The sequence below is a fragment of the Pinus tabuliformis genome, chromosome 3_2 (assembly GCF_031772625.1).
Source record: "Pinus tabuliformis cultivar Carrire ecotype Pingquan chromosome 3_2, CPIR1, whole genome shotgun sequence".
In the NCBI taxonomy this organism is placed as follows: domain Eukaryota; kingdom Viridiplantae; phylum Streptophyta; class Pinopsida; order Pinales; family Pinaceae; genus Pinus; species Pinus tabuliformis.
The window spans coordinates 306,947,803-306,973,651 of NC_142302.1; the positions used below are offsets into that span (position 1 = coordinate 306,947,803).

Genomic DNA, 25,849 nt, shown 5'->3' on the forward strand with positions numbered 1-25,849 from the left:
GCTCATAGCTCATCTTATCATCCTCAATCTGATGGGCAAACTGAGATAGTAAACAAATGTTTGGAAGGATATCTTTGTTGCTTTGTATCTGATAAACAGACACAATGGGTCAAATGGTTGCCTCTGGCTGAATGGTGGTATAACACTTCCTTCCATACAGCAACAAAAATGACCCCATTTATGGCACTTTATGGGTATCAACCACCATCAATCACATCATATTTAAGAGAAAATTCTAAGGTTCAGGCAGTGGAACATCACATCGAACATCAACAACAAGTCCTCCAACTCTTAAAGGATAACCTCGTGTTGGCACAAAATAGAATGAAACAACAGGCAGATCAACATCGCAGTGAAAGAAGTTTTGATGTAGGTGATTGGGTATTCCTACGGCTACAACCATATAAGCAAATGTCCCTAAAGCAAGCTAAGAAGGATAATAAATTATCACCAAAGTATTATGGTCCGTACAAGGTGTTGGAAAAGATTGGTACTATGGCATACAAATTGGAGCTTCCTGCAGCTTCTCGATTGCACCCAGTTTTCCATGTTTCATGTTTAAAGAAGGTTATAGGCGACAAGCTCCCAGTTCAAACAATATTGCCAGAACTTGACGAGGAAGGAAAAATTATATTGGAACCGGAAGCAGTCACAGAAACAAGAACTCGACAGCTACGAAATCGATCAATTTCAGAGTATCTTATCAAGTGGAAGAACTTATCCGCTGAAGATTCCACATGGGAGGATGAGAATTTTATGCAGAAGTATCTAGAACTGCTCAAGCGTTGAGGACAACACTTTTTTGAAGGAGAGGGGCATGTTGGGTCCCTATAATACTAGTGATTACCCCATTACTATTGTAGTTATACCCCTTATTTATATTGTTGTGCCCCTATTACCCCCATATTGTTATTTCTGTGCCTCTTAGAATCCCTCTATTGTTATTTTTGTGGCTTTATATTATTATTGTTAGGTCGGCTGGATTATATTGTGACTCCTTATACTCCTATATATAGAAAGGAGGTTTTGTCATTTGTATCATCCAAGAATTGTTCATTTATGTAATGTAAAGGAGGTTTCCCCCTCGAAGGGGCTGAATTCTAAGGCGTTGATCTTTCTTTTCTATCTTTTCTTGAGCTGGTTTCATAACAAGAATCTTCAGGCATCAAAGAATATTTTGCCTCGAAATGCATGTCAAGGTTCTGCCTCCCTTGTCTCTAAATCCATGCCGCGCTTCTTCCTCCCTGGTGCACTAAGTAAACGATGGGTTTATATACAATTTTGTGGCGGATATAACAAAGATGGAGCACATGGCTCATTGGTGGCAGAGATTACTTACCCCACAGAGATCAAGGTTCGAATCCCATTAAAAGCCCGAATCTCACATTTTGTTTTAAAAATGGAAACCGTTGATGTGTTGGTTACGTAATACAATTTGGGCGTGTTAATTATTGCATATGGAACCATTTTGTTGTTGGTTGTATGTATTAATGGTTGGTTGATGTTGTGTTAAATGGGGCTGCCGTGTGGGTGAGGCCGGCCCTCTCGCTGGTCATGGGTTCAACTCCCACTGGCTTCACATTATTTGCGGTATATGGTGGGTTGGGTGCGATAGGCGTGGCGGGGGTCATGGCCCGCCACCACTTCAATTTTATTTATTTATTATTTTCTTTTAAGTCATTAGAAAATTAACCATAGGAGTGTTTTTATATGTTCAACAATTTTGCTCAGAATCTGGCCCAAGTTGGCTGGAATCTAGTGGTCAGGTTTCGGCGAAATTGTTCCCTCCTTAAGCCTGCCTAGTTACCCAAGTCAACCCTGAACTTTGACTGCCTCTAACTTTCGCATACAAGCTCAGTTTGATGAACCATTCGCACCGTTACGATCAGGAAGACGAGATCTACACTCTGGTCTTGGTTCGACAACATTCTGATCACTTTGATTTTTGACCCTTTTTGAGTCCTCTGGGACTTCTGCCTGTGTCTGGAGCCACCTGGATCAATCCTCCCCACTGAGGAGCTTTTGGTCCTCAAAAAGCATGAAAAATAATATGCAACTTCTTTGTACCTTGTCTGCATCACAAGCATCCTGAAAAGGTCTTGCTTCCATCTCCTTCACCTTTATTCTTTGGAGCCTTAAGTGATGAGCCAACACCTGCAACCTCCGCAACCTGTAGTACATTATTTTGCAAATTACATGCTTGTATTACATGACCAACTAATGACCCAAGAATCCCATACTTTTCATGAGTTTATAACACATACTCGGTGGTCAAGTTTACATCAAGATGGACACAATACCCCAGGTGCGAAAATAGGGCCAACATATCATCATTGCTCCAACAAGTGATGGAAAACACATGATAACTACAACACATGATTTACAAAGATAATGCCAAATACTATTTTTTCTTTGATAAGTGATCGAAACATGACATCACTTTCTCATCTTATCATGCAACTCAAAATAAGACCAGACATCATTATTTCTTAACAAGTGATGGAAACACGTCATCACTTTTACATTTTGAAATGAAACAAATGATTTACAAAAGCATGACCATGACAAGCTAACATATCTAGAAACCATTTTTCGCTTATCGCTGTGAATGGGTCATCATCCTGTGGTGGTTTTGCTTGTTGAACAATTGCTTCACCTGGTTCATGCACTGACACTTTGTCTTTAAGGCGCTACTCTAGATGGAGCCTCCAACATGTGGCTCTTTGATGGCCACTTCTGTTGCAATGGCTACAATACATCTTCTTCCTCTAGATTTTCTTAACATGTTTCTTTACCTACTGTTGAGAGGGTCTTTCATGCCTCCTCCTTTTGTGTGCTGCTATTCTTTTCCAACACTTAGAAAATGTATGGTTATGTAATCCACAAAAGGTGCATGTTTTTCGATGCCATGTTTTACGTTCATCATTAACAACATGATTATAATCGAAATGAACATTCGAATATCGAGATTGGTTATACCTTTCCGTGTCGTCTCTGGTGTAAGTATAGCAATGAGAGCTTGCCTCAGCTCTTTCCCTGCCATGGGATTATGGGGATGTGTTCCCATCATTCTCTTTCCTCGACAATTTCAACAATGTCTCGGAACCATATGACACCTTCAAGCATTCTCCTTTGGTGTATTCCACGCCTGCAAATCGAGATCTATGCACATCCTCCATTGGTTGAGTTATTCCTTGGTTATTAACACCAAGTTCTTTTTCCTCCTCGTGCCTCGTCCTGGTAAGGAGCCTCATGTTTGTCCCTGTAATTGGGATCTCCAAATCTCCAATAGAAATCATACTATGTGAAGATGAAACCAAAAGGAAATCAACATCTTTTACCTCCTTTGTTGATTTGGAAAGAACTGATGAGGGCTTCTCATCATCTGTTGTTGGTGGTTCGCTAGTTGTCTCGACGCATTCCCCAACTTCCTTTCTGACATACCCAAGTCCTGTCTGACGAGGTAATTCTTCTACTTTGATGGGGTTGATAATGCCTTGGCCATTAATGCCCAAGCCTTTTCCTTCATACCCCATTCTCTTCAATAGTTTGGAGCCAATTCATGTGGTATGATTTTCAAAAACAGCAAAATCATCATCAGGACACATACATGAATTCAGAGAATTACATTTTACCTCACATGGGTCACGCTGCAGCTTTTCCAAGGCCTCGTCCTTTTCTTGCAGTTGTCGTAGAAAACTATGTTTCTCCTCTTTCTCTTCATGTAGAAGCATCTTCAATTCAGCATTATTTGTTTGAAGACTTTAGTTGTTGTGCTTCAAGTCTTCCAGGGCTCGCAACTGAAGCTCCAATCGCTCCTTTTCCTCTATCACTTTTTGTAGAGCTTCATACATTATTTCCAACCTTTGGGAAATTTTGAGCATGGTCTTGTACATCGCTTTTTCATCCTTTGTTGTTGCGCGTTCCATTGTTCACGCTTGCAATTCACATCGATGCAAATACTGCTCTGATACCAAACTTGATCCGAGTTGAATCAACTCTTGGATTTAACTAAGATCTTTTGCTTTCATGATGTGATTATAATTGCAATTAAAATAGCATAAAGGACCATAAATGCATGCTATAAAGAAGAAGGAACATGAAAATCATTAGCAACATAAAATAACAAGACGTTGGTAACGAAGTTCGTCCAGGAGGGACTACGTCTCCGGGCCTCGGTGTCAAGATGGTGTAGGCCGCTGCATTAAGTGCTATCAATAGTGATGATGTACATAGGTGGTGAAATCTCTATCATACAAGGAAAATGCCCTCACACAGGAGTGGCTCCAAGAGATGTTCCGCTGTAGGAACTCTCATCCAAAAGGACTCCAACAAGTATGAACTAAACTCATGCATGATGATAATGAGCATCCTTCCGACATGGCAATAAATGGATCTCAATGCAAACATGCATGGCGACATATGAGTATCCCATCAACATAGAGAAAAGCGATCTCAAACACAATATGACGAATCATGACAACAAGTACATCCCACAAATGATTCCACGTCACATCAAGTAGGAATCATGAAATAGGTAAGGAAACAAGATCCCACATCAAACATCAACCAGGGATTTATGCAACACAATGCATAGCAAAAAGAAGTACATGAACACACTACATATACCTCACATCCTGGGACCATCTGAAGAAAAGGATGTCAAACTATTGAATCTGGTCGTACCATCAATCTCACTGCATCGAATCTCATGGAATGACTGCTCGCACATTGAATGCTGAGACCTGAACTCCACTTTGAAAAGTGGCCGAAAAATAGAATTATCAAATGGATAATCTGATTGCACCATCAGATTCGTGGTGTCGAATAGTATAAAATCAACTGTAAAATTTCTGATTTATGAGAAAGTGAGAATCTGGGGCTTAAGGAATCTTTTAGATTCCCCCTAGATTCCTCAAAGATTCCTTCTTCTCGGTCATCTAAAGATTTGCTGCTCAGATCAAAATTCTAACTGTGCCATCAAGTTCCTTGCGGAATTCTGAGAAAAATGAGTATGAAGTTGGCTGCATTCTGACTCTGGTGAATTCAGCGTCCAAGCAATCTGGAAGATTCCCTCCTTTCTTGAAGATTCTCCTCCGTTGGGAACCTGCAAATATGCTTCTTAAAAGGGGGATCTAACCTCGCCATGGCTTTCCCTGTGAAAATTTGAGAAAATTGACTGTAAACTTGGTTACATTCTGATAAAAAGAATTTTTACCTCCTCGGAGAATCTTTGGGCATCAAAGAATATTCTGCCTCAACATGCGTGTCAAGATCCTGCCTCCCCTGTCTCGAAATCCATGCCACACTTCTTCCTCCCCAATGCACTAAGCAAATGATGGGTTTATATACAATTTTGTGGCAGATATTACAAAGATGGAGCACATGGCTCATTGGTGGCGGAGATTACATATCCCGCGGAGATCAAGGTTCGAATCCCATTAAAAGTCCGATTCTCACATTTTGTTTTAAAAGTGGTAGCCGTTGATGTGTTGGTTACGTAATACAATTTTCGCGTGTTAATTATTGCATACGGAACTGTTTTGTTGTTGGTTGCATGTATTGATGGTTGGTTGATGTTGTGTTAAATGGCGTCGCCGCATGGGCAGGGCCGGCCCTCCCGCTGGTCGTGGGTTCAACTCCCACTAGCTTCACATTATTTGTGGTATATGGTGGGTTGGGTGCGATGGGGGTGGCGGGGGTCATGGCCCGCCACCACTTGATTTTTATTTTTTATTTTTATTTTTATTTTTTTTATTTTTTTTATAAAAGTCATTAGGAATTTTGTAAACTCAAAAAATTGACCATAGGAGTGTTTTTATCTATTCAACAATTTCGCTCGGAATCCGGCCTAGGTTAGCAGGAATCCGGTGGCCAGGTTTCGGCGAAATTGTTCCCTCCTTAAGCCTGCCTGGTCACCCAAGTCAACCCTGAACTTTGACTGCCTCTAACTTTCACATACAAGCTCGGTTTGACGAACCGTTCACACCGTTGCGATCAAGAAGACGAGATCTGCACTCTGGTCTTGATTTGACATCATTCTGATCACTTTGATTTTTGACCCTTTCCGAGTCCTCTGGGATTTCTGGCTGTTTCTGGAGCCACCTGGATCACTATTATCTTATGTAGATATTGTTTTTTTTATTCTTTCTCTGTGCAGGCATTGTTATCAGGGATGAAGTTGGATTTGCCCTTGGATAAAGTTGGAAGTAAGGTTCTGGGTACTGCTGCCAAGGTGGTACTTACCAAGGATTCAACAATGATAGTTGGTGATGGGAGCACTCAAGAAGCTGTTAATAAAAGAGTGTCTCAAATTAGAAGCTTGATTGAGGTGTGCTATTTCTCTATAACTTAAAAATAGGTTGCTTTATCCAAATGGAGGCTTGAAGTTATTGTCTTGTTTTCTTTGTATAGCCACCATATATTGTAAAGTGGCCATCACCTTGTGGGGAGGGATCTCCTCATTAATATCATTCATGATGATGGTATTAATCTCAAATTTGACTTGTGAGTTGTCAAGACAGGAGTGTAGAAAGCAAAAATTTGATGCACGGTTTATACTTTGAATATATGTGCCTCTGAAGGAACATGCAACAATAATTACAAACATTAAATTTAAATAACTTAAGGTTGCTTTAATATCAAAATATGTTTGACTTGATATTTAACTTCCCTATCAACCTATTTTATCAAAGGTTTTCACCAATGATATCATTCTCACTTTCTTTGCAGGTTGCAGAACAAGACTACAAAAAAATAAAAATTGAATGAAAGAATTACCAAGATTTCTGGTGGAGTTGTTGTTATCCACGTAAAGTTTGGCATGATTGAATTAATGGTAACTATTTGTAACAATTCACCGTTGTTGGCATTATAGCAATCTGAATCTAGTTGATGGATGTTGTCGCTGCATTTCAATGTATATTTGTTTAAATTAAGAATGGAGGGTATATGATAGTGTTCATAATTGTTGATAGGTGGGAGCACAAACAGAGACAGAGTTGAAGGAAAAGAATTTAAGAGTGGAAGATGCCTTGAATGCAACAAAGGTATGCATGCATAAAATTATGCATAATCATTTACTGAATCTGATTCATTTTTGCAAAAACATGTTGTGATCTGAAATAAAGGTGAAGAATGAATGTTAATTGAATCATGTCATGCATGGAGCCGCTATTATATTAGAGGGGTATATGAAATAAGTGCTTTTGGCTTGGACTTATTTGTTGTGAGGCTTTCAACTTTTGCTATGTGGGATTGGTGTTTGCAACAGTTTCAAGCTAAGCATCAGGTCCAACAACATAAGCATCTAATTTTCTAGTAATTAAGAGTGGTCGGAAGGATGTATTATGTTTTACATTAGTTTGCCTAGTTAAGCACAGTGTTGGTCTTTGGAATAGATTTTACATTCCTATTTATGGTCAAATTATGGTGGAGAGAGGGTCGATTTCCCAAGAATAAGAGAGCACTTGGTTTCATTTATTTGGATACTTAGAACTTGGAAGTGTATCCTTGCTATGAAATCATTTGGAGGGGAATTCCCTTGTAGGGGCTACTACAACATCAATTTTCTCAAGTGTAGCATGTTGGCAACATGTTGGTAGTATTTCTTCTTCCCACCTGTTGTTTATCTTCAAAAGTGTTTGGATGATAGTCAACTTGTTTAGATGGAACATGGATGTGAGTAGAGAAGGTTGTGATTTGGTGAGATGCCTTATTTGGGGTTGGAGGACAGGGTAGTTGTATCTCTTTTGGGCTCATCATATAAGTAGACAGGGCATTTAGTGGTTTGATTGTCTCTCGAGTATAAATTGAGAGAAGGATAATAAAAAGAGCTTAAAGATGTTAAGTATAGATGAAACATTATGTAATGTACCCTAGTTTTGGTAGAAATATCATTTTTTTGGTTTGCATCCTCATGTGATAGCAACCTTCATTCTCTACCCATTCTCTATATTTGACTCCCTATTATCTTTTCTCTATGCTCCTCCTTTATCTAATCTCTATATATTTCTAGAACTTGGAGGCCATTTTCTAACTATCGTTGGGTGGTTTGTTGGGAAGTTAGGGCCAATGCAATATTTCATTTTCTTTTTCTTAATTTTATTATCAAATCCAATTACAGTTCAATTAATGGGTGGCTTGAATTGCTTGATTGGCCATTTGAGTCTATGTATCATTCATTTTGAGGATGTGATTGGCCTCCCAACTGTCAAATGACTTGAACAATAGCTTTTGTCTACTCACATTTATTTCAATTTGGATACTGGAAGCTTGAGAGAAACTAGTGAGATGGGAGATTATAATTTGAGGAGTCCCCAACATTGCAATGTTTTTTGAAGTAATATTGCTCAATAATGGCACTCCTTTTAGAAGAGCTGATGATTTTGCCATATTATTGTTTGTTTCACTAATATTCCATGAATATTTCAACAATGTTTGTTCCTTTGCAATATATATGACTCTTTGCGAGCTTGAGAGGCCCTAGTTACCTTTCGAGGCCAATGAATGATAATGCATACATCCTTTGACTATAGATCCACTTGCTAATATCACTACTTTACGGGTTATTTTGGGAGTATTGGTTCTTTTGAGTTGTTCTTGATTTATGATGCCTTGATTTTGAGATATTGGTTTAATATTCCAAGTTGATATCCACTTTTTGTCGCTTTGAGTTAGATCTCTGCTACAAATTTTATTCGTGCAATTTGTAATGATAGTTTATGTTGTCAAATTAATAGTATATTTTAATATGCTTTTCGATGAGACTTCAAATGTTACAGAGTCTTTTAACAAAGTTGAACCCTAGGGGTACTTAGGAAGGTTTTCCATTGTCTCCTTGGAAACTCTTCCACTTTAGGCCAATGCTTTTCTTACTTTGAATTATTATGTGAAATGGGAATTTTATATCAATGTCCGAATGGACTATGTTCGATCTATTTTTGTATAGATACTTCATTGTAAATGGGTTGAAATTCAAGTTGCAATTATTATGTAAAATGGGGAATTTAAATCAATATCTTAGGTGATTAGGAAAATTTCATTCACCTGCAGCATATAGTATGTTAGCAATATGGAAACAAGGTTGTTAGCGGGTTTTGTGGATGATTAATATTATTGGTCCTTTCATGCTCAAATTCATTCTTGTGCTGATAATATGGCATTGTAGCAATACATTGAATGGACTCCACAAGCTATGTGGGTCATGCTACAGGGTGTGACATTTAGGTAACTCCCTTGAGTTATTAGGCTGATAGGCCTTTCTTTTGAATCAGTACACCTGACCATTTCGTCTACCATTTTTACAAGTATGTGACATCTGTCTAGTAAGTCTAGCTCCACTCCAGCAACATCTGTCTATGATTTCAACACAATCCATTTTTTGAACTTCTTACACTCTTCTAGCGAGTTCCATGGCACATGATATTTCTTGCTGTGTCAGATTAGAGCATTATTATTAGCAGTTTACACTCTTCTCACAAGTTCCATGGCACTCGATCTACTATTACTATCAATTTTCAGTAATATGTAGGAATTATTCAATGGTGGAGAAAATAGTTTGAAATGTCATTGAAACCATCCTTTTACAAATCCCCATGCTACACTTTCCTAGGCATTTCCATAATAAATTCAAAGATTGACACTACGTCCATTCAACATTCACATTCAAGGTTCTTAATGTTTTTGAGAGGTGCAGGCAACAATATTAAGCAAGGTTTTATATTAAAAGATTTAATTGTCAAAGAAGTATTTTCGAATACTAGATTTCTTCGGGAAACATAATTTTAAACTATATAAATCTCATTACTCTCATTCAATTCCAGTTCTATGTTTTGACACAACTTTTTGTTTCATTACTAAATTTGGTACTAAATTACCGTCGACAGAGGAACGAGATGGTTCACCTTTAAATCATGTGAAATGTGATAAGTTATTGAAATTGTGTTAGCTAATGGGTATCTATGATGTGATGCACTAAAATTATCTTATTTTGTTTCATACATAGGGAATTCCCATTCCAGAGTTGTCTGTAAAAACTGGCATATTTTTGCCATTTTTTGCTTTAAATCAAGAATTTACACTGGATCTAGATTTGTGTGTGATTTGTTTCCTGTTATTTTGATATTGTTTTTGAAGTTCTAGATAAATATGAAAATATTTGAACATGAAAGCTTCCTACTGGTGAAACTGTAGGAATCTTGGTTAATTGTATGTGCACTGGGAGGATTCAGCGATGAAGTTCTGCAAGAAGTACTTGGAGCACATGCAAAGGCACCAAGAGCGACTCCCTAGAGTCTCCTACATTGAATTTAAGAAATTGGAGAAAGTTTTCAAGCACTGCACTGCTAAATGCCACAAGAAAAGCAACACAAGTCTATCTTCAGATGAAGGAAATAGTTCCAGTGAGGTCTACGATATTAACGCAGAGGGAGATGGCGTCGGTAGGACCTGCCACACCTATTGTCCTGGTAAGTTCCGAAAGATTCTATTCTTCCTTTCTATAAAACAACAGTTGAATAAATATCGATTTATTAACACGCAAAAAAACAAAAAGAGAATGAAATCCCCTGTTTTCAATTATAACCATTGAAGCACATAAATACAGAGTAAAAGCAATATTTTCTAGCAATCATTTTTCATTTTTGTAAATTCTGCTTTTATTTTTCCGTTCTCGTATGAGAGAATTCAATTAGATTTTATTTACAATTTGTAAATTTTTTTTTTCTTCTCTTGAGAAAGAAAAATACATTTAATGGTGAATGCTTACTTCGTATGCATAATTTCTATGAGCTGTGAGTATTTTGCAAAAGAAGTAATTTCTCTCTTCTCCAATGTGAAAGTAGAAATTCCACTTGTTTCTCCTTTCCCTAGGTTACATTCGTAAAAAAATTCCTAGAGAACTTCCTTTAGATTTAGAGCACCACAGATGCATCTACATATGTCAAAATATATTGTTATTTCAGAAGCCAGAATACAGAATGATACAACTCAGGGTCACACTCAATTTCCATTGCTTCTAAATTAATATAGATTGATTTTATTTTCTTGTTTCTTTGTACTGGACTCTATAAAGCATTTTTGCGAAGGTTACTTGAATTAAATTTGATTTAGTTTCTAAATAATTTCAAAGAAATTACATTTTGTTACTCTGATTTAAGTATCAAAATGTATTCAACATATGGAGGCATAAGTTTTGCAAAGAAGCTCAAAGTTACTTGAATTAAATTTGATTTAGTTTCTAAATAATTTCAAAGAAATTACATTTTTTTACTGTGGTTTAAGTATCAAAATGTATTCAACATATGGAGGCATAAGTTTTGCAAAGAAGCTCTAAGTTTTGCATCTGGTTCCTGTCATTTCATTTTTCTTTGAAAAAAGACATAAAATGGGCTCCAACTTGTATCTAGTGTGTGACAGGATGTTCTTTCCATCATTGTTGAGTGAGATGGTTGTTGTGGTTTGTTGCTTCAATACGCGTGCAAAACAGTTATTATAATTGCACCTTGCCACTGGAATTGGGAAGTATCTTGCATTGCTGACAAGTAAAAGGATTGGTGATCACTTTGCAATGATCAAAGAGTGAGGAAATTTAGTAAAATATGCTGCCATAAACGCTCTGGCACTAAAAGGTACTGGAAAAGTAGGGAAAGGTTTTTCCATATGGACATTAATAATAGGAATGGGTTGCTTTATTATTTATTTATTTATTTTATTTTTATTTTTATTTTTATTTTTATTTTTATTTTTATTTTTTATTTTTATTTTTATTTTTATTTTTATTTTTATTTTTTATTTTTATTTTTATTTTTATTTTTTTCTGTAGAATTTTCAACATTAATGATTAATCTCAAGACAAAATACTCTAATATAGGAGTGCATGTTATCCTTCCTCCATCTCTACTTTATCGTACAAGATTTATCTTTTTTGTTTTGCTATTTGTAGTTTTACTAGATGAGATTTTTATTTTATGTACTTTCTTTTCATTTCGAGAGATGCTTTAGGTATCTCCTAGGTATGCGGTTATTTGTGTCTAGACTCATGTAGGGGCTATATGACTAGGTCTAGATGCTAATTGTAAGCACATGCTTCCAATGTAATAACCTAGGTGATGATCTACAAAGGGTACTAGTTTATTTGCAGATAATATCTATGTTGAAACTGTCTTTTTGGTTCTTTTGTAAAACCGTAAATTGTTTTTTATTGTCAAAGAACTTATCTTTCTCAAATATAAGGAAATAGGTGTATGACCCAAGACCTAGAGGTGTTTGGAAAGAGTGGAAGTATGCCCCCTAACAAAGCACGAACAAGTTTTTACAAGTAGCCACTTTCGGGTCTTGAGATTGTATCAATATTGACTGGGCCATTTAAGATTTTCCTAAATCACAATTAAAACATAGGTGCAGAGGGTTTTACCTATAATCCCTATCAATTCAAACTCAAACTCAAAATCAAATTATCCAAGTTTATACATCTACATGTAATCTTAGCGATTTGAATAAATTGGGAAAGTATCGTGTTTTTATTGGTATAAGTTCAAACTTAAAATCAAACTCAAATACCAATGTTTATACATCAAATTGAACAATTTTCACTTCAAATATTTAAGTAAATCTAGAGTGCATAACGTTTTAATTTGTAGAATCCTTAAATGTGGGCATAGTGCAATAAATGATTTATAGAAGTTTCCTAAAATTCTTCCCATTCTCTTTCATTGGTTAGAAAACATTGTTTGATCCAATCTCTTTGGAATGCGAACACATATTTTGCTTCAGTTGTGCTTATTTTGTTGCTGCAGTTACAATTGCGGATGGTTGTACAGTGAAAACTCTAACTCTAAATGTCCTCTATGCACACATGTGAGAATTCTGGTGCAGGTTAATTGTGTTTATTATTAATTTTTTCACTTGTACCTTCACTTTATCTTTTAATATATATATTATCTCTCCTTTTCATTCAATCTAAAACCTGAATTGATTCCAGACATGGGTTTTTGGCGATGTTGTGTGTTTAGGAGAGTTGAGTGCTTTATTAAGCAAAAGGTACTCATAGAAACTTTCCCATTGTTCACTTCTTCCCAAGACAAAATCAAAGGGAATATATTGTTTCCACAGGAAAATATCTCTGTTTGGTGGATTTATATTTAAATGTATAATATATCAATTTGGTACATGAACAGTTATGAATGTGTTCTGTGTCTCTCAGCTGTCAGGAGTATTGGGAGCAGAGGCTTCAGAGGGAAAAGGTTGAGTGGCTTTGGCAAGCAAAGTAACATTGGGAAAACCAATGTTGGGCATTCATAGGATTCTAAATCTGGTTCTTCTCAACTTGTTCTTGGACTATACCTCTTCCATTACATGGATCTATCCCACTATTGGTTGTCATGTTGGACTTATTCACTTTCCTGTTCAGGTCTTTTTCTCTTGATCCTCATAGAAATAAGAGAAGGAAAATCAATTGATATGCACGACACTAACATATATTTCTTACAATCTTTTTGTTGATTCAGAAATTTGATAAACAACGAGTTCATAAACAAATCTTCAAGGACAAGAACATAAAGGATGCACAACAATAATCACATTTATTCTGCCATAAAAGACCAAGCTAATATAGATCAGAGTGAGCCATTTGGCATTGAAAATTTGTATTGTGTATCACAAGAGAAAGCATTAGATGATGTTATTCAATTTGCCATTAATTTTCTTAATGTGTATCGAGTTTTGTTGGATAGATCTTACCTCAGAAGCTATTTTCGTATTCAATGTGTTGATTTCTTGAAGTTTTTGCAGTTGATTTAATTTTCATTAAGTTTTCACCTATGCATGTATTTAGAAAATTAAATACACAAAACCTTTAACCATATTTACAACAAAATTTAATAGAACCCCATGTCACGCAAAAATGACACGGAATGTACCCTGGAAACCCTGAAGGGAAAAACCAGCTAGAGTGTTTTTCTTATTCAGTCTTGATAGAGAAATTTGAAAACAAAATTACAGAACAATAAATCTTGAATTCTGTCCAAGAATTATAGAAAATTTCTACCAAAATTTCCATGCTTCAACAACTTTAGATAAAAGACCTAACTTCTATGCATAAAAGTGCCAAAAATCACTTTAAATCTCATGCAGAATTATGTTGTTAATAACAACAATATGCACTTGAAGTCTGTGCCAAAATTCTGCTGAAAATGTCTAGGAAATAGTGCCAAAACTATAGAAATTTTCAATATTGTAACCCCAACAGAATTGGAAAATAGTGTTTTTTTTTTCCAGGGAAGAGGTCTACCACATTTTTTCCCACACATGGAAAGATTTCCAAGACATAGAGTTGGGTAACTAGTTGTCTTGAAGAACTATTAAATGTACTTAAAGTTTCTTGATAAAAGACAAACCAACCTTCTGTTATAGACATATTTGGGCACTGTAACCTGTTGATGCCTCGAAAATCGCTGCAACAACATTGGGGGATAACCACCCGGTCCGGACCTTAAAAGCAGCTCCTTTTCCGTTTGGTGTGGTGGCTCCGACTGTTCATCTAGGTCCAGTTACCTTCTCCCTATTGCTATTGGTTTATAATGTATCTTTAACTACCAATAGACAGGGACATCAGATCACTTCTTCTTGTTGATCTGGCAAGAGAATGACCCTTAAGCTGATTTGGGTTCAGCCAAGCCACAACTAAAGTTTTGCCTCTTTGAGGAGAGGACTTAACAGAATGTAGAATTTACTCTAAATGCAAGCTTATTCTATGATGCAAGCAAAATAAACTAATCTAAATCCTATCTTAATTAGGCAGATATAGATCTAACCCAACTAAGAGCAAGATAATTAAAGTATTGGGATTTAGATATGTCTTGTTTATAATGAATACCAAGTTAATGAAGTAGTTCAATTAACTGATATTATGGATATCAAAACACATCCTATTGAGACCTCTTAACTGAAATAATAAATCAACAACACTCAGGAAGTAGTTCACATAAATGATATTGATTATCAAATCAGCAAATCCAATAACTAAACAATAATATGTGGAAATAGTTCACAACATATTACCACTCAATAAATCAGTTTTAATAAGGCAGATTTCTGAGTAAATAGTTACTCAGAAATCAGAAATTAATTCATAAGAACAGAGATACATGATAACAACATTGAGACAAACTGCCCATATTGACAATAGTGCACAAACATGAATAAAATGACACATTCTTGTTACCATAAAATGAAACTGATATTTAAAACAGTAGTATTAAAAATACCAATTTATTGCATCCATTTCTCTGTCCTTGGTCTCCAACAGCCCTTTACATTGCTTGAACTTCTGCTTTCAAAACTAGAGCCACAATAGTGCAAGCTTTGTTCTTCATGCATAATTCAATATACAAAGGGAAAATCCTCAATAATCTCCAGATCTGAGATTTTTCACTCCTCTCTCCTACAACTCTAAATTCCAATTACAATAGTGCTTTCATGGAGTCTAAAATTGCAGAGGAGAGCAGCCCCTTTTACATTCTGCAATCTGTTATTTATAATATTTGTGAAGGAATTTTAGAGAGGAGAGTTTGTTGAAGAGAAATCTGCCAAATATAATTTTACTTGCTCCTAATTCTGATCTTCAATTGCTGGAGCATTCTCATTGCTTGAAATCCTTTTCTCCATATCTTTTCCACTGTTTTTCTGCAAAAGAAATCAAAATAAATTAAAATGCAATCAAAATATCATTTCTGGCAATTAAATCAAACCCAATCAAATTTTATTTAAATAAATAATTGAAAATAAAATATAAGCTCTGTATTGATGCTTGGAATGATTTGATTGGCAAAGGATATCATTGACCAATGGATCTACAATTAGAAGAGGATTTGGACAAATGAAATTGAAAACAATAACTCAGAAAATTGATTTTGTTTTCAAAATTCGGAGCCTGATCTTCTGCCTGATTTTTGGCCCAATAAATGATCAAATCTGTTGGTGAAACCTCCTTCAAAATGTTCTCCTTGATTTTCTCTTTCCAATGAGCCGTCCTGGGCCTCATTCGGCCAAATAGAACTCAATTTATGAGCTTCCAAAGTTGATGGGTCAAATCTGATGTAAATCTGGAAATTCTGTTGCTGGGCTAAAAAAAATGAGAATTTGAATTAAAAATTAAATCCTAAATTAGTCCCTAATTAATTCTAATTTAATTGCTAATTATAAACTAAACTATTTATTAATTTAACTAACTAATGATTTATAAACAAATCCATTCTTAATTAAAAACTAATCAATATTAATCTAATTAAAAAAACTAATTAATATGAATCTAAATGATATTTAAATTAATTAAATATTACATATAATTAATTAATTTAAATAATATAATATATTACATATTAATTAATTTAATTAATATAATGTAATACATATAGTATACTAATATATTAACTAATATTAATACACATTAACCTACACTACTTCTTACCATACGTTAACATATTTAAACATATCAAATTAAACATATATCACACCATACCTTACTATATTTAAACATATATCACACCATATGTTTTACTCACTCCACTTATTCCATATTATTCACACGTCATTACATAAGCCACTTTTAAAACTATGAAATGGAGTTATGGTACGCCTCTTATGCCTTTTCGCATCGGCAAATCAGAGGATGGAGGCGCTCATTAAAACATGTCAAGTGAACTTCCCGATGCGATATCGCATCGGGGGTTATGGGTGTCTTCATTAAATCAAATATGCTTTTTCAAGCCATCGTGTATCGGTCGTCGGGAAGGTGGAGTGGATATGGTATCGGGGGTTTAAAAAATATGTTGCGAATAGAGCTTGCAATGCGATATCGCATAAACTCCCGATGCGATATATATTATTTATTTATTATATATATATTTTTTTGTTTGTTTTAAATTTTAATTTAATTAAATTAATTATATAATATATTAATTAATTTAAAATTTAATTTTAAACTTAAATTTTCATTTTTTGTTTTGTTTTTTATGAACATAAGTTTCTAAACTACAGCCACTTGAATGATTGGGTTTTTTAGTTTTAGGATTTGATTTGGAATTTAGAGTGAATTTCTTAAAATCCCGATAATTAATAATTTGGCTGCATGATGAAAGATGTTAGTAAAAACTTGCTACGGGTTAATATTTAGAATGAATGCCTTATTGAACTAATTTATTTACAAAATGCAATATTGTACATTTTATACATTTTTAACCCAGGCTAGATAAATGATGAGACTTCAAAGGAGTGCCATTTTCAAACCAGTTGACCAAATGAGGCGAAACAAGCGTCAATGAGAAGCTTATAAAAAATCGATTCTAACAAAGTAATCAAAACATGAATCCAAAGAAAAACAAAAGTGTAAGGCAATCAACTAAAATAAAAATCCAAAAAGGTGCTTAGCCCAAATTTTTATAGAAAGGGTCCCCATTATTGAAGTGAACACATCAATAATGGGGGGTTGTGTTTTTACCACAACAATGGCGACACGCGGGAGAAGAACCAGTTATCTCTATTATGAATGAGATTTTCCTAAAATTAAAGCAAAAATAATTAAAGAAGAGAAGATTATGCTTGAAATGCTTGACTTAGTTCATTAGTCTGAATAAAAATCAGAATCATCTAACTGTAATTTTTCTTAAAATTCCTCATAAATTAAAATATTTTGAAACTCTATATCAGTCATTAATTAGCTGAAGAGATAAAGCAGGGGTCACTTTACAACTTAGCTTTCAAAATATACTCGTTTGTCACAGGTAGAGCCACTGTTGCCAGCAAACGTCTATAGTTTCGACAGGGTTACCTTTTAATCATAAATGATTCAGAATCTCATCTGTTTAAGAATGATTGATCTAGAGATAAATCCATTTATATATATATTACTTTTTATTTTATTTTTTATTTTTTTATTTTTTTATTAAATCTTAAAAGCCATTGTCCTAGTATGGTAGCCAGATAGTTGACAATGCCATTCACTGGTTAAAATTGGACTGAACAAGCTGGCTCGTGATGAGACCCCTTGTCTTATAATTGTTTGCAATCATAAGCCATTACCCTGGTTTGTTTAGCAATGTTGGTAATGTCAGCCTATTTTCCCCTATGATCATGGTAAGCAGGCTCACGATGAGACCTCTTATCTTTTAAGTTTAAATATATTTCTGGATTATTCTCTAGAAAAATAAGACTCTTTGAGACAGGGAGAATCATTGACTCCTTAAGAGTTAAGAATGACAATTTCAGAGTTAAAGGTGCTTTGCTGTAAAGTGTCTTTACTTGGTTAAAAATAACTTTTCTTGACTGATAATAGAACTCTGAAAGATCTTAATAAAATTTTGAAATCTCAAAATGATTACAATTTGATGAAAAAGAAATTTTTCAGATTTTATGATACTTTGCCAACTTCTCTTGATTGGTAATCTCTTCCTTAAGTATGTCTACTTTTATAATAAGAAAATCAAACTTTACTAAGAGATTTAAGAAAAAGCTAATAGGTGACTATTAACAATTTTTTCTCCATGAATGCTGACCATAGTTAGGTAACAAGAAGACCTTCCATATAAATCGCGGCAAAGTCACCAAAATCAAAACTGAAAACCAAAAGAAAAGAAGTCTTATGCTAAAGTGAGAAAAGAAATCAGCAATCAAACAAAAATGAAATATATATATATATATATTTTTATTTTTATTTTTAAGTGGAAAGGAAAATCCAAGTTTCAAAAGATAAACTCAAACAAGAATGTTTATATGAATATCTCAACAATATGAAGAAAAAGAAAATAAGCATGTAATCATTCCTTCTTATGTTGATATTTAGAAAAACATACCTTGCAGAGTTGTGAATGCTTTAGGCTTTTTGGATAGCAATGACGATAAAATTCAGCCACAATGAAAACTTTCTGTCTGATATTAATATTCTTGTTTGAAAGCATCATCTTGATCATTTTCTAATAAAAGGAATGCTTAAAGAAACAAACTAAAGGTTTAAAAACTTCCTGGTGTGGCTGTTTCAATGGGGATTATCGCTGCTTCTTGAAATAAAGCCAGGAGAAGAGTATGGACTTCGAAAATATGATCTGGCGGAGGATCAGAAACTTCAAATGGAGAACTGCAAAACAGAGTTTTATATCAGCATAATTTAAAAACAAAAATGAAACTAGAGTGATGAAATGGAAATTAATGAAAGTGGGCACATGAATCTTACCATTGGATAATTGCTTTTGATCTTACCTGAAAGGTATCAATTTCTCCAAACTAGCTGACTCCTTATTTTAATTATCATTAAAAACATGAAGAAGTCACACTAACCAAAATCTTGTAACACAAAATCATTATTTATTTTATTTACACTAAAGCAAGCAGTAAAACGTAAAAATGAAATGCCTAGTGTTCAAGGGAGTTGAAATTAAAAGAAATGCATCAGAAATGAAAATGAGGATTTGCTGTAATGACTGTTTCTCAAAATATTATTAGTTTTATATAAACTCCATGATTTTATAATTTGTCCAGAATCAAGACCAATTCTATGATAATAAAAATTTAAATATGAAGATAGAGGTCTTGAACTCCATTTTTAATTATGGAATTATATATTTAAAACTAAAATGTATGAGAAATTGAAATGATTTAAATGTACTGCAAATTCGTCATTAACTACTTTCTTACCATAATTATTACCCAAGCTAGCTTTTAGAATAACACATCGTTGTATCGGATGATTCGCATCAAATGTCTCTTCACCATGCTTGAATTTTAATTTACAAGACTTCACCTTTTGTTGCTATGCCATATATTGATTAAGTGTTAACGGCTTAGAGGCATGCATTGGAAGTTCTCGCATCAAATGTTGCAATGGCGAATCGCCGATATGAAAATATGCGATGAGAAGTTGTGCTATGAGATAGAGCGATCGTATCATTAAAGAAATATTATATCGGGGATCAGAGAATCAATTGCATCGTGCTTCCCATATTGCAAAATACATATTGTAGATTCAGAGAAGTGATGTGAGCGTAAGAATGTGATGAAATGATTGCAATATCGGCGATGCGATGGATGTCGTAGCTTAATCGGCAATCGGCAAACTTTGGGTACCCGATGTAACACATTATATTTTTTTGCGATGCCGATATGCGATGAAGAGCGGACCCGATAACTTTTATGATGGGATTTCAATAATCAAATCGGATCCGAGATATCGGCCATAAATAAAACTGCAAGGGAGCGATTGCGATATCAGCGATGCGATGGATGACGTAAATCGGCGATCGGCAATCTTAAGCACTCGATGTAACACAATATGATTGTTGCGACGCCGATATGCGATGAATGACGTGGCTAATCGGCGATCGCGGTCGGCAATGTTATGCGCATGATTTAACAATTCTTAATATGCCAATATGTGATGAAGAGTGGACCCGATAATTTTATGTTGAAAATTTGATAACATATCAGATCTGAAACATCGGCCTCCTTTAAAGTTATACTCCTACCATTATTGCGATTGAACAGACGCGATATTTTTTATGAATTTGCTTTGAATTTCATATCGGGTCCGGAATTATGTGTTTATCGCAATATCAGTAAACTCGATTATCGGCGATTCATGTTCATAGAAGTACACTTCGCTTGGAAAGCTCCGATATGCGAAATGCGATATGGCATATGAGTAAGATAATACATCGGAGGTCTTTGATGAACAATTCTTTATCAAAAGAAATACTAAGAACTACTTCCGATGAAATCTTATGATGCAAATGGGTTTTCTAATGAATGAAAGCAAAGCTTAAAAAAATGCTTAAATTCTAATGAATCAGAATTGAATTTCCATGAACCTGTTTGCAAATTTGGAATGAGTTTGCTGCTTACTTCATGTTTTGAAAACAAATGAAAACCTGCAAATAAAACAGAACACGAATCAAAAATAAACTAAGAAAAACATAAACTAATAAGAGATGAGAACGAACTTATAAATGCGTACCTGAAAGGAATTTGTCTGTAAATTTTACCTGATAAATCTTCAAATTCTTCCTTTTATTAATCAAATTTTCCTTTCGTTTCAAATTATCTCATTATTTATTCTAAATCTAAGTGTGCAATCAGCCTAAAAATATGTTTATTCATGTTCAGGAAATATAAAATTTATCAGAAATAAATATTAAACTATGCTTCCCTTTCGAAGTGAAACAACAATTTATTACCTCTGCTCGTTGCGAATTAATCTTGATAAAAATCTGTATTGTTATAGTGGTTGTTAAATAATGCCTTTAGTAAATAAAGATGATGCATTTTACAGCATCAGATAATAAACTAAAGATGAGATTAAGCCACTAATTGTAGAAAAATATCAAAACAGATTTGAATGTGTGCACTCGGCAAAATGGGCATTCTTAAGATCAGCTTTTGGCAAATTCTGAGGAAGATAATATGAACTTCATATGATTACCGTGACAGGTTAGACTGACTAATAATTATTAGAATTAGGCTTATCATAGTCAATCACACATCTCATGGGATAATGGGATCATGAAGCTTTTATATTCTCAAATCCTTACCATAGAAATTTCAAAAGAAAATCTTAGAAGGAAATCTCGAAATGAAGAAAAATGGCTTTGAGGCAATCGATGCCAAGTGCAACCTCAATTGAAGACATTATTCAAAATAAGCAGAGTTAAAGTATTGCTGCAAGAAATTTTAAAAGGCAAGCAAGAATTAAAACTTTCTGATAAGGAGAAAATGTTTCAGTGAACATACATGAGAATGGCTGATTGCTTTGTTTTATTTTTAATCTACAGAGCTGTTGAAAATAAATTAACTACATAGAACAAACTAACTAAATTAATTCTACTCCTATTCTAACCATATACATGAAAATGACTAGGTATAGTCATATTTCCAGTGTAACCATTCTCTCATTTTTATTCCCGCGTTTATGTACAGTTCAAATGTTAGCAATAAGAATAAAAATCTAACTAAACTAAGGAAAATAAATCTGAAATAAGAATGTACAGTTATTGTTAGCAACTTAATTAAAATCTCTTTCTCATGAAATTTCCTTTCCAATTCGATACCAATTGGATCATAAAAATCTGGATGGATTTCTGTTAAGGATTGAGAAATGTTCAAAGGAAGAGATAACAGGCCAGATTGTGAAGATGAGCTTTTAGATTCTTTGACCTAAAAAATTTTGTTAGTGTTATGTACAAATGTTAAATCATTGACCATTTTCCTTGAAGGAAAAATTTCCAAAAATTTTCAAATGAGTCAATGAAAAATGGATGGAAGCCTTTCAAATAAAATGGCAATTTATTAATTGAATTGAATCGCTGGCCAGATTGGAAAAATACATTCTCTTGTTGACATTTCCTTTGAAAAGATAGAAGCTTTTGATGAAACATTAGCATTGATATAAATTGGAATATTAATATCTTTCGATGCTGATGATTATAATATGAAACTTGAATTTCCCATTTGGGCAATGCATCAATTGAGTGTTTGATAGTAAGGTATTCAATATGCCAGCGAAAAGTGTGGAAAATTTGAAAAATTAAATCTGATTTTATACAAAATAAGTGAGGAAATAAAAATAAAATGAAATCACTATTTTTACAACTAATGTTACAGCACAATTGGGATTGTTTTGAAATGATTTCATTTTCACAAGGAATGGCCAAAATTATGGAATTTGAAAAATTTTGAATTCCTACTTGTGAATTAGAAAACAAATTATGATTATGAATAGGAATGGGAGTTTGATCCTCATATGAATCATAAATTGGACTGATTTCTTGAATGGTGAAATCATGAAGATAATTTTCTGCTCTAAAATGAGGATTAGTTGGGATAATTCCTAAATTGAAGCGTTCCTCATCCTCAGATGTTATTTGAATTTTATCATGAGGATTCTCTTGAGAAGAATAGAAATCAACATCCTCAATGTCAGAGTAATCATCATAAATGACCTCACAAGATTGTCTGGAATTCTCTTCCATCTCATCCAATATATCAAAGCAAGGAGAAACAAAAATTTCATGTTCAGTAGTGGCAAAAGAATGATCAATTATTGTTTCTTTATTTTGATAAAAATTTAATGGTAATTCATTTAAATCAGCCTCTGTATTTTCTGAAATATCATTAATACCAGGAGGAAAAATATTACCATTATTGAAAATATCAGGATAAAGGGAAAAATGTGAACCTGAAACAATGCATTTAAAACTGTCTCTGTTTGAGAGCTCTTGTGCATTATGCTCATTGTAAATTTCAGATTGCAGATCATTCCTTTGCGTGCATATGCTTTCTTGAAGAACGCTGCCTTGCTTCTCTGATTTTGGCATTTGCTCATCATGGAGAAATTCAGAAATTTGTACAGCAGTTTGCATTTTATTTATTTTGATTGCTGCTTGTACTTGCTGATTTGCGATTTGATTTTCCGAATTTACTTCGAAGTGGCTTTCAGATTTCAAGGCGGCTTTTTCTCCAAAATTGCTGCTGTTGTCTTCTTGCATTTGATTAGAAATATTTTCTAAGCTTTGTGAAACCGCTTCATCACAATTTATTCGCACATCCAAATTGGGATTCTCATTTATATTGGAAGAGGATGGGACAAAGCTTGAATCAATCTCATATGGATTGGGATTGGTTGGAAGAGAACAAATATATTTAAACCAATCTAATGATTCTTCTTCTGTAGGTTTATCTTCGTCCTTAAATCTTAAACAATTCAAGTGAAATCGAATATGAAAATCATTAACAGACTCATTTTTAAGCCTTCGTAGATATTCAATTTCTTCACATACCTGTTCATAGTTGTAGCCGTCAAATTTACCAATGAAAATTGTAACAAATTGATCCCAGCTATGGATTGAGGCAACTGGAAGAGTTTTGCACCAGTTTCTGGCTTTTGCCGCAAATGTGAGAGTAAAAATTATGCATAAAATGTCTTCATCAATTCCTTGAAAATCGTAATTTGAAACATTTTGAATAAATTGAAAGACATGGTTAAAAGCAGAAGAATTTCTCTTACCATTAAACTTTGCCTGAGACAAGAGTTTTACCACTTCGGGTGGAGTATTGGAAGATGCACGTCCATGGATACAACTCCAAATTGGAAGTTTGAGAGGAGCCATCAACAAAATGTAAGACTCCAATAGACAAAAAATCTCAGGCCCTCCTTCTAGCGCCAAAAATGTTGATGCCTCGAAAATCGCTGCAACAACATTGGGGGATAACCACCCGGTCCGGACCTTAAAAGCAGCTCCTTTTCCGTTTGGTGTGGTGGCTCCGACTGTTCATCTAGGTCCAGTTACCTTCTCCCTATTGCTATTGGTTTATAATGTATCTTTAACTACCAATAGACAAGGACATCAGATCACTTCTTCTTGTTGATCCGGCAAGAGAATGACCCTTAAGCTGATTTGGGTTCAGCCAAGCCACAACTAAAGTTTTGCCTCTTTGAGGAGAGGACTTAACAGAATGTAGAATTTACTCTAAATGCAAGCTTATTCTATGATGCAAGCAAAATAAACTAATCTAAATCCTATCTTAATTAGGCAGATATAGATCTAACCCAACTAAGAGCAAGATAATTAAAGTATTGGGATTTAGATATGTCTTGTTTATAATGAATACCAAGTTAATGAAGTAGTTCAATTAACTGATATTATGGATATCAAAACACATCCTATTGAGACCTCTTAACTGAAATAATAAATCAACAACACTCAGGAAGTAGTTCACATAAATGATATTGATTATCAAATCAGCAAATCCAATAACTAAACAATAATATGTGGAAATAGTTCACAACATATTACCACTCAATAAATCAGTTTTAATAAGACAGATTTCTGAGTAAATAGTTACTCAGAAATCAGAAATTAATTCATAAGAACAGAGATACATGATAACAACATTGAGACAAACTGCCCATATTGACAATAGTGCACAAACATGAATAAAATGACACATTCTTGTTACCATAAAATGAAACTGATATTTAAAACAGTAGTATTAAAAATACCAATTTATTGCATCCATTTCTCTGTCCTTGGTCTCCAACAGCCCTTTACATTGCTTGAACTTCTGCTTTCAAAACTAGAGCCACAATAGTGCAAGCTTTGTTCTTCATGCATAATTCAATATACAAAGGGAAAATCCTCAATAATCCCCAGATCTGAGATGTTTCACTCCTCTCTCCTACAACTCTAAATTCCAATTACAATAGTGCTTTCATGGAGTCTAAAATTGCAGAGGAGAGCAGCCCCTTTTACATTCTGCAATCTGTTATTTATAATATTTGTGAAGGAATTTTAGAGAGGAGAGTTTGTTGAAGAGAAATCTGCCAAATATAATTTTACTTGCTCCTAATTCTGATCTTCAATTGCTGGAGCATTCTCATTGCTTGAAATCCTTTTCTCCATATCTTTTCCACTGTTTTTCTGCAAAAGAAATCAAAATAAATTAAAATGCAATCAAAATATCATTTCTGGCAATTAAATCAAACCCAATCAAATTTTATTTAAATAAATAATTGAAAATAAAATATAAGCTCTGTATTGATGCTTGGAATGATTTGATTGGCAAAGGATATCATTGACCAATGGATCTGCAATTAGAAGAGGCTTTGGACAAATGAAATTGAAAACAATAACTCAGAAAATTGATTTTGTTTTCAAAATTCGGAGCCTGATCTTCTGCCTGATTTTTGGCCCAATAAATGATCAAATCTGTTGGTGAAACCTCCTTCAAAATGTTCTCCTTGATTTTCTCTTTCCAATGAGCCGTCCTGGGCCTCATTCGGCCAAATAGAACTCAATTTATGAGCTTC

At 34.2% G+C, this 25,849-nt stretch overlaps 1 pseudogene; it reads left to right on the plus strand.

Moving 5' to 3' along the window:
- Positions 1-25,849, plus strand: part of LOC149180778 (chaperonin 60 subunit beta 2, chloroplastic-like) — a 154,477-nt pseudogene that overhangs the window by 9,698 nt on the left and 118,930 nt on the right.